This window comes from Arvicola amphibius, chromosome 5 (genome assembly GCF_903992535.2).
Source record: "Arvicola amphibius chromosome 5, mArvAmp1.2, whole genome shotgun sequence".
Lineage (NCBI taxonomy): Eukaryota > Metazoa > Chordata > Mammalia > Rodentia > Cricetidae > Arvicola > Arvicola amphibius.
In genome coordinates this window covers 1,001,092-1,011,228 of record NC_052051.1, presented here as the reverse complement: position 1 = coordinate 1,011,228, position 10,137 = coordinate 1,001,092, and positions in this window count along the sequence as shown.

Sequence of the window (10,137 nt, the reverse complement as noted above, 5' to 3'; positions counted from 1 at the left end):
CTGGTCTGGTCCAAAGCTCTGTGTCTGTTCTGAGAGTGAGGTCTCAGGAGCAGGAGGAATAATGGACTCACCCATCAGTACTTCATTTGCCTGGAAAGTTTAGTTCGGGTCTGCTCAGGAGCAGCACTGGGAACACTAACGGGTGTCCTGTTCACAACAGCCACGAAGAAACCCTGCTGCGCAGAGGTCTGAAAATGGGATTCAGCTAGGTTATGGAGGAGCCTCACATTCAGGCTGAAACGGATGTCATGGTCAGATGAGGCACTGGGCTGTAGGGCAGGTCCTAGTATGATATAAAAACCTGTTGCCGGGTGGTGGTGGCACACACCTTTAATCCCAGCACTTGAGAGGTAGAGGCAGGAATCTTGTGCTAGCAGTAAAAGAAGTACCAGGCAACTGGTAGCTCACTGTGGGAAGATAGAGGAGGAGAATAGGAAGTTCCCACCAGGTGGTTTGGCCACAGGTCTGTGGAAACTGAGTCTAGGTAGCTTTGGCCCTGACTTGAGAAGCCCAGAGATAGTTTCACCCAGCCTCATGGGAACGCTCAGAACATGGAGACAGGCCTCCTCCGTGTGCCAGACACAGATCACAGAGCACCCTCTCACCACTGGCTTCTCATGGAGAAATGATCTGTGACTTCCTGCGGCCGCTTAACTCCTGCACCATTCGTACCATTTTATGAATTACCAAATTCCCCTGATCTCATTTTTGTGGACAGTCACATATGGCACTGCCAGGGTTGTATCTCGCCAGCCCATTTCATGGAAAAGCAGGTCAAGGGCTATGGCTTGGGGGAGGAAGCCCATCAAGATCCTCAATACAGGTTGTTGGAAGTACAAGTTTCAGACCCAACAAACAGAAAAACTCAGAGGAGAGGGTTGTGTTTATGTGTGTGTGTTTCAGGGGTCAGGACAACAGATTTCAGGCTGAGGAGAGGGAAAATGTCAAGGAAACAAGAGGGTGAGACATCCAGTAGCCCCTCCCCGCCTGCTCAGAGCAGCCTTGGGGGGACTAAACTGGGGCCCAGGAAGGAGATCCTAAAGTCGCCCCCCCCATAAGAGACTCAACAGCTGTTTGCTGAATGGAGTAACCTAGGCCTGAGGTAAAGCTAGAGCCACATAGAAGTCCTGATCATCAGAGCAAGCAGTATGAAGATGGTAAGATGTCTGGGGCAGGTGTTCATGGAAAGTTACTCAGTGAAAAGAGCAATGTGCTGAGAGGGTTTGACATGTGGAGCTGGATAATTTCCTGAGGTGGGGCTTTCCTAAGCTGAGTAGGATGAGCATTATAGGCACCTTAACTCCTACCAAGACACGGCACTCTTCTCTAGTTGTGACAGCCACGTGTGTCTTCAGTGTGGACAAACGTCCACTCAGCCCCTTCCGGTGTGGGTCTGATGTCATCAGAAGAGAAACACTGTGTATATAGCTAGATGGCACAGGACACCACATGACACTGTGCGCATCTCTGGGTACATTCTCACCATGGCCATGTGTGTGGATTACAGGCCCCACTGCATGGCTTGAATACAGGCACACATGCTTTCTGCAGCCTGCTGGCTGTCTCCAGCCGCCATGGTACCCAACTGTACCAGACATCAGAGTGTGGCACTGAGCCTAGCACATCCTACCTGAGTACTTTATGGTCCAAGCCTGTACCCTCCAGACTTCCAACCAGATGGGCGCCCAGCCTGTCTTCTTCCCAGTTCTCTTGGCAGACAGCAGAATTTTGTTTCTGGTGCCTGCAGGTCCTTGAGTCTTGGCTATAGCCTCTCTGATGTTTTTTAGGGCTCACTGAGAAAAGAGGGGTGTTCCTATTCACAGGAGAGCAGACATGAGCAGTGGACTCTTCCTGACGCACACTGTGGCTCGGGGGTGGCTGGGACTCCAGGGCTTCCCTCAGCTATTTGGTCTGCCTGTGGGAACTTGTCCTTCTGCATCCGGAGCAGGAGCATGCCATATAAAGTCTCTGGGTCACCCCAACTTCCTGACCTGTAGCTGACCTTGTCTGGGTACATGGAAGGGCAGGCAGAGTTTAGACACCAAATATCCATGCATCTCATCCACCTCATAGTGTGACTTTATGACAAACCCAGGCACATGCTCGGTATCATCTCCCTCCAGGCCCCCCTCTACTCCCTGTGTCTAACTCTGTCTTTATAGACCAGCTTGTCTTGTTGCATTGTGACTGCCTTTCTTATGAATGGCAAAGAACGTCTCTCAAGGGACATCGCCACCTGTTCTAAAATTGATAACGCATTTGCGGTTATACGCAGGATAGTTTTATCATGTTAGACATAATTATGACCCGGTTAAATATATAATGTGTTTGCAATTGTATGTAGGATAGTTTTATCATGTTAGGTCTACTTATGAACTGGTTATTGTCTTCATTTGGAAATTAAGCATGACAAAGAGATATGATTGTTGACATGGAGGGAACTTCTGGTGGTTATTTATTTATTTATTTATTTTTGGTTTTTCGAGACAGGGTTTCTCTGTGGCTTTGGAGCCTGTCCTGGAACTAGCTCTGTAGACCAGGCTGGTCTCGAACTCACAGAGATCCGCCGGGCTCTGCCTCACGAGTGCTGGGATTAAAGGCGTGCGCCACCATCACCCAGCTCTGGTGGTTATTCTTGGTTGACAATTTGACTGCGCCTAGAATTAACTCAAATTCAAGCAGCTGGCATACCTAAGAAATATTTTTTTTCTTAATTAAATACTTTGAAATGGGAAGACACCATTTTTTTCCCAAGACAGGGTTTCTCTCTAGCTTTGGGGCCTGTCCTGGAACTAGCTCTTGTAGACCAGGTTGACCTCAAACTTACAAAAGATCCGCCTGCCTCTGCCTCCTGAGTGCTGGGATTAAAGGCGTGCGCCACCAACACCCAGCAGAAAACACCATTTTTAACTTGGATCTTTTGTGGTGTGAAGATCCACCTTTAGTCTGGGCCATGCTTTTTGCTGGCAGCCTATATAAAGGACCCAGAAGAAGGAATCTCTCTCTCTCTCTCTCTCTCTCTCTCTCTCTCTCTCTCTCTCTCTCTCTCTCTCTTTCTCCCCTCTCTACATGATAGTCCTCACTCTCATTTTTTGAAAGCCTATCCCTTCACTGGCGTTAGAGCCTACTTCTGTGGAATTCCATGCATACTGAAGACCAGTTGAGACAGCCTTGTGGACTGAACAATTACTGGATTCTTAGACTTTCTCTTGGTAAAGCATCCTTTGTTGGACTAGCAGGACCACATCCTGTAAATTACTCTAATAAATCTAAGTAAAATCATATATCTATATCTATTTACATACACATACATATATAATATATAATAGGAAAAGAACTGACAGAATGTATATGTATGATATATATATATATATATGAGACTCCAGAGCTCTGGTTCTCAACCTATGGGTTGCAACTCCTTTGGGGTCATATATCAGATATCCTACATATCAGATATTTACATTACAATTCATAACAGTAGAAAAATTACAGTTATGAAGTAGCAATGAAATAACTTTATGGTTGAGAGGGTCACCATAACATAAGGACCTGTATTAAAGGGAATTAAAGGGTCGCAGCATCAGGAAGATTGAGAACCATTGCCCTAGAGTCTAGAGTATCTTGACTAATACAGCTTGGGTAAGTTGGGCTGGCTTTCCAGGAACCAACAGAGAGTTGTCTTCTTATCTGGTTTGCTTGATCCTTGGAGCGGGTAGTCTGATCCTCATTTCAGCAGAGGAAGCTGTTTGAGGGGGGATCACAGCTGAAAGGAGGAGGAGAAAGTGGCAATAACGAAACCTGATAGGCTGAGTCTTACCATACACATTTGCTCTCACAGAGTCTTGTTGAGGCTGAGTGGTGAGCAGCAGGCTTGGGCCTCCCTGCGTACCAAGGCGGAGAGAGACCTTCAAGCACGAGTGTTGAGACCACTGTGTAGAGTGGAGCCCATGCCCTGACTGACTGTGGTCACCATACCGGAGTAAGATAAGTCACCATACCAGTCCCTCTGAGAGCTCACTCATCAGGCAGCATGATCAGCTACAGAGGAAGCCGTAAGCCTGGGACCCACTTCCTCTGGACTGAAACATTGTCTCCTGGAGTGAAGAGAGAAGCACATGCCACTTTTCACGCCCAAGAAGCTCAGAATGCTTTCAGGTCCCAAGGCAACACAAGCAACAGCTGCTGGGTTGAGGAGACTCTCCCATGAAGCCGTCTGCAACCGGTGCAGTGAACTCTCTGGGTGCAGCACTCATGCGTGAGTTGCCATGTTGAAGAGGGCTTTTTTTTTGTATGTGTGTGATGTAGCTGCATTTGCATCACCCTGGTCCTGCAAGCAGCCCTTTCACTTACACTTCTGTAAGTAATCACTTGCTAATTAAGCTAGACTTGGATGGAATAGTTCCTTTGGTCTGTAGTTGGTGCTTTAACTGGAGTTAATTGGCGCTTGCCCATGTATCCTTAGGAAAAGTCAAGCAGTTTCTAGGAGGCTGAGACTCTCTGCAGCAGAAGAAGGGCCCATGCTTGAAGTATAATAGCATGAGGGAGGAGACTTTTCCTGTAGCCGTGTACCTGGGTTTCTGAAGCCCTCTCCATAGGAGCCCAAGGCCAGAGATCTACCAGGATGTCTTGGGAACTCATCTTTGGTCTCAGAAACTCATGGGTCAAAAAGTAGAGCAGAGCAGAGGCAGGCGAGGCTGATGCTTTTCTCCCAAGCTTTCAAACATGAGCTTCATTAAACAAACCCGGAGATCAAAAGCCAGCTGCAGGCCTCATTGGATCCCTCTGCCCTCTCCCGGGGTAGCAGCTGTTCCCCTTCAATGCATCCTATATGTATTCCCTCCCTTCTGTTCCTCTCCATTGCTCTGTCTCTCATGGTGGAGACCACAACGTGATCCCCAAATGTTGACAAAAACCAATGTTTGAGCAAAAGACCCGAGCTAGTTTATAAAGAACAGAAACTTATTCTTTACAGTTCAGCAAGCCTGAAGTTCAATATCTAGCTTCATTAGAGTTGGTGTCTGGTATGGCCACTGTGCTTCCAGCAGGACCCTTGTGGAAGTCTTGCCTGGGTGCAGACGGCAGGACAAGCAAACCTTTCAACTTGGAGCCCTTTTACAGAAATGCTATCCCATTTCTCAGGTCAGTCTTCTAATTCACTCATCTCTCTGTGACCACACCTTAAAAGCTTTTGCACTGTGGTTTCAGGCCCAGCATGAATTCTAGAGGGGACTTTATCATTAAATCATAGCAGAGAGCACCCAGGAGGATATAGAAATGTCCAGCCAGCAACTCAGCTTCAAAATCACAGCATGGTCATTTTTCACTATGGACCATACATAAATTTTGCCACACAAAACACAGGGTACTCTTCCCAGGCCCTTTGTTTTGCCTCCTTCTGCAGGGTACCCCACTTTGGGAAGTCCCCACTCCTACAACAACAATAGTAGTGGTCCCCGCAGTCCCTGCCATCCTGACAACTTCTTTAATGTCATAAAAGCCCTTGTGGGTTAGTGTTGTATCTTCTTCCACTTGTCAGTGAGGAAACTGCAGCTTCATCCTAAGTGACTTGCCTGGAGCCTGCAGATGACAGAGGGAAGATTTGATGCCAGGTCTCTTGAATTCCAGAGTTGGACACAGGCTGCACTCTGTGCTAAGGAGAACATCCCAAGGCCCTGGAAGGTGGGACTAGGAGAGTAGCAAGGAGGTGCGGAGGCCATCCTAGCCATACCCCAAAGGGAGGTGCATAGCCCATACCTTGCCTTAGGGACAGAACTCACTTGTCTGGGCCTGTCAGCTTACAGGCCTGGAGTGGATCAGCACCACTGTGGGTGTCATGCTGGCATTGGTTGGATGTTCTTGTGTGGACCTCTTATAGCCTGACCTCTACCCACGGTCCTGTTGGTCTTGGGGTAGGTTTAGTCTACCGCTGACTATCGCAAGTCCCCACTGACTCCTTTCTCAGCTTCCCTGTGGGCACCAACTCCTCTACCCTCTAACTCCACAGAGTCCCTGGGGTCTCTTCCAGGGTCCCCTCCTGTGGGGCCTCTACCCCTTCACAGATCTCACACCAGTCCTGTATTCCCTCTGCAAGCCAGCTCCAGGCTCCTGGGTTTGGTATTGCGTAACTAGGTATGGATATAATCAAGTCTGAAGTCATGGCTCCAATGATACCATCCACTAGTCTTCCTGGGCCTTCTGGCCTCCAGCAAGCTTCCCCTGCCTTCAACAGAGATCCAAAACCCTGTTTCTCTCTCATCTCCTTGACAGGGCAAGGTGCAGTTACCATACCTCAGCCATCCCTCCTCCCAGGCAGTAGACTCAGGGACAGAGGGATTCAGAGGCCTTTAATAGCATCCCTGGGCTCTCACACTGAGACTCCCGTACACATTCGGGATAGTCCATATGTGTATACACTGTCACCATATCTAGATCTACAAACCTCTAGCTGCTAGAATCTAGCAATGCTCTTCCATGGTTGGATCTGAAGGGGGACAGCCCGGTCTAAGACCCTGTAGAGAACAGAAAAACCCAACAAAGTCCCACTAGTCTGTCATCAGTGTTTTCCTCTAGAAGGCTGTAGCCTTACTGGATCTGGGGACACAAAGAATTAAAAACACCCCCACCATTCAGGGAAAGTGTACCTGATTAACCAGGAACACGGAGGCAGCTCTTCACTGAGGTCGTGGATGGTCTGCTCTCCAGGGATTAGCTTTCATCTGAATTAGTACATTTTCTTTGTTGTGTCCACCATTTAAGGTTGGGTTTCTGTTTCTAGCAACTAGATCAAGAAAGACTCTCAGCTGGGTGGTGGTGGTGCACGCTTTTAATCCCAGCATAGGCAGGCGGATCTCTGTGAATTTGAGGCCATCCTGGTCTACAGGACAAGCACCAAAGCTACACAGAGAAACCTTGTCTCAAAACACCAAAAGAAAGAAAGAAAGAAAGAAAGAAAGAAAGAAAGAAAGAAAGAAAGAAAGAAAGAAAGAAGAAGGAAGGAAGGAAGGAAGGAAGGAAGGAAGGAAGGAAGGACTCTCATTTAAGATAGGAATTGGAGGCTAAGGCTCAGGAAGCATTTAGGTCCTGACCTGAGATCCTGAGATCTTAACCAACAAGCCTGCAATCTGAGGAGCTGGCCAGTCCTGGCATATTCTTAGCTACGGTGACCAGGTGACCAAATGTGATTCAACACAGCTGCAAGTTCCTTAAGGGTTAGGATGGAAGGGTGGCCAAAGACTACAGTCTAAGGACAGTTGCACTTCCGAAAGTCACATGGCTTCTTGACCTTGCAGTGTTGACAAGTGTTGCCTGCTCTGACATTCCTCTAGTTTCCTCTGTCTCAACCCTGGGACCTCCTGAACACTGAAGCGTGTGGTAAGGAGCTGGCAGACTGGATACCACCAGGCCCTTCTCCATCATGGCCGCTCAACACTGCAGCAACCTTATCTGGGTGGACATGAACCAGCTCACATTCTTCTCTCCTGATTCAGGAAGAATATGGAGGGAGCACACAATCAACAGAAGCACGTGCACCCATGCACACACACACGCACACACCAAAAACAGCAACAACCACCCCCCCCCCCGAAAAACAAAGGCTTCAGTGGGTGTACAACTGCTAATACCGGCTGCCTAGCCTCAAGTCTCACTTAAAAAAAAAGTAAAATCTTCACTGGGAGGTGGCACAGCTCAGCTCAGCACATACAAAGAGAGGAGCTTTGCGACACCCAGAAGAGGGAAGCTATGACAAATAAGTACAACGACACGGGGCACTGGGAACAAGCTGAATTTCAAGGGGGTATAGGAGGCTCCCAGAAGGAGGGTATGATGCAGAGGCATGTTGTCAGCTGGAGAGAAGCCTCAGTTGACAGCCCTGCTTGTCGTTGGAGGAGGGGGTGCTTCTGCTCTCACTTCTTGGTTGGTTGGCCAAGGTCTGGTGTCTGTTCTCTGGAGAAAGGTGCCATATGCCTTGGGCCTTCTGAGTGCACTACAGAGGATGTAAGTGTGGTTCGACGCTGGGTTCCCAATGCTGAACAGGAGCGGGCAGTGGCCTACAGCCTATAGTATGTTAGCTGTACGGTACACTTGCAGTTGGGGATAAATAACAGGTCCAGGACTCAGGATTTTGCCCACTATTTTAATTTTGTGAACTCTGAATTCCTCAGTAGGTCTGCCTTGGAGGGATTAGCTCTGCTCTCTGGCTGAAATGGCCCCAGCTCAGGCCAAGCAGACTCCTGACTATGGCATCTGTTCACCAGGAGTGTATTTGTCAGTTTACTTCAGTTATTCCGCAAGGCAAGAGCCTTCCCAGTCCTCCTTGAATTCACTCTTTGCATCCCAACCCTGTTTGGCCTGCCAGAACCATCTAGACCTTCCATGGCAACATTTTCTTCCATAGACTCTCAGGAGACTATGGAAGAGGAGCCCAAATGGGCTGACCTGCCCCCTGGAGGCCAGTCAGGGCTACATGCTTACTGACTGCTGGTGGGGAAACACCCCAGGTCAGAGATGAGGAGCCCACTATGGGAATGTTTTCAGGGTGACCTTCACACCGGAGGGCTCTCACATCTGAGCTGTTTGATACAAGCCCTGGCACTTCCTGGAGCAGTATTTTAGTCAGGGTTACTGTTGCTGTGGAGGAAAGGGTTCACTTGGCTCAGCTTCCACATCACTGAAGAAAATCGGGGCAGGAATGTGGGACCAGGAGCCGATGCGGAGCCCATGAAGGAAGCCTATTCACTGGCTTGCTCCTCATAGCTTGCTCAGCCTGCTTCTTATAGGATCCAGGACCACAGCCCAGGTTAGTACCACTCGCAACGGCCTGGGCCCTTCCACATCAATCACTAATTAAGAAAACGATCTACAGGCTTGCCTGATTACAGACTGATCCTCTAGAGCATAGGTTCTCAAGCTGCAGGTTGTGACCCCTTTAGGGCTGCAGATCAGATATTTACATTACAGTTCCTAACAGAAGCAAAATTACAGTTATGAAATAGCAACAAGACAATTTTATGGTTGGAAGTCACCATAGCATGAGGAACTGTATTAAAGGGTCGCGGCATCAGAAAGGCTGAGAATCACTGCCCTAGAGGCGTTTTTACCATTGAGGCTATCTCCTCTCAAATGACTAATTTATGTCAATCTGACACAAAACTAGCAAACACAAGCAGGAATAGATGACTTGATCAGGATGGGTATAGCCTGAGAATCACAACCTACACTGGCCAGGGTACTCTGGCCCACCTATAGGTCAGGTCTGCTTGCTCTTGCCTGCCAAGCAGCATTTCAGCCTCTTCCCGGGAGCAGCCCAGGCCTGCACCTACAGAACCCCGGCATGCTAGGGGTTAACCACGGCATGTTAGGTTCTGGGTTGCAATACAACCTATATATATATGCAATACATATATAGCATAGTCTGATTTAGAGTGACCCTGAGTAGGCCTCTGCCCCCAACGTAACACGTAACTGTAACTGTTGTCTCTGTGCAGATCAGGTGTGGTAAACCAGAGGCCTATAGCCTGGAGGTGAGAACCCAGACATGTAGTACTCACACATTACACATGAGTAAAAAAACCAGTGATCCACACACCAGGTACACACACGCATACACGTATATATGTATGAACAAGGACATACACGCACAAGCTTACATGTGCAAACTGTACTTCAACACACTTCACCGGCCCTGTGTAACTCTAGATGTTTCCTCGGCTGACCCTGCTACCCTTGCTGGGGGCCACCGGACCCCCTGGACTGTGCTGGCCCACATCCGTGAGGGTCTGCGCTCAAGGCCCTACCTACTTCCCTATTAATTATGTGGCAGTGGCATCTGGGCATGACAATGATCATCACAGTTATGAAGGAGAACCACCATGGTGGCCTACAGAAGACTGTGGCCCTCAACCAGATCAATAACATAAGCAGAGCAGCCCAATGATTGCTGGGTCTGTGGTAAATGGTGATGGTGGTGAAGCCATTAACATACGCTCATAGGAAGAGAGGAGTCCCAAGACCCTTACCCAAGATTCCAACCACCAATATTTTATGCTCTGGGCTGCACATGGTAATGGTGGGTGTGTGTCTAGGAGGTGGAAGGTTGAGTCATATCTGGCTTAATTTTGGTCTTAATGAGCTTCCTGT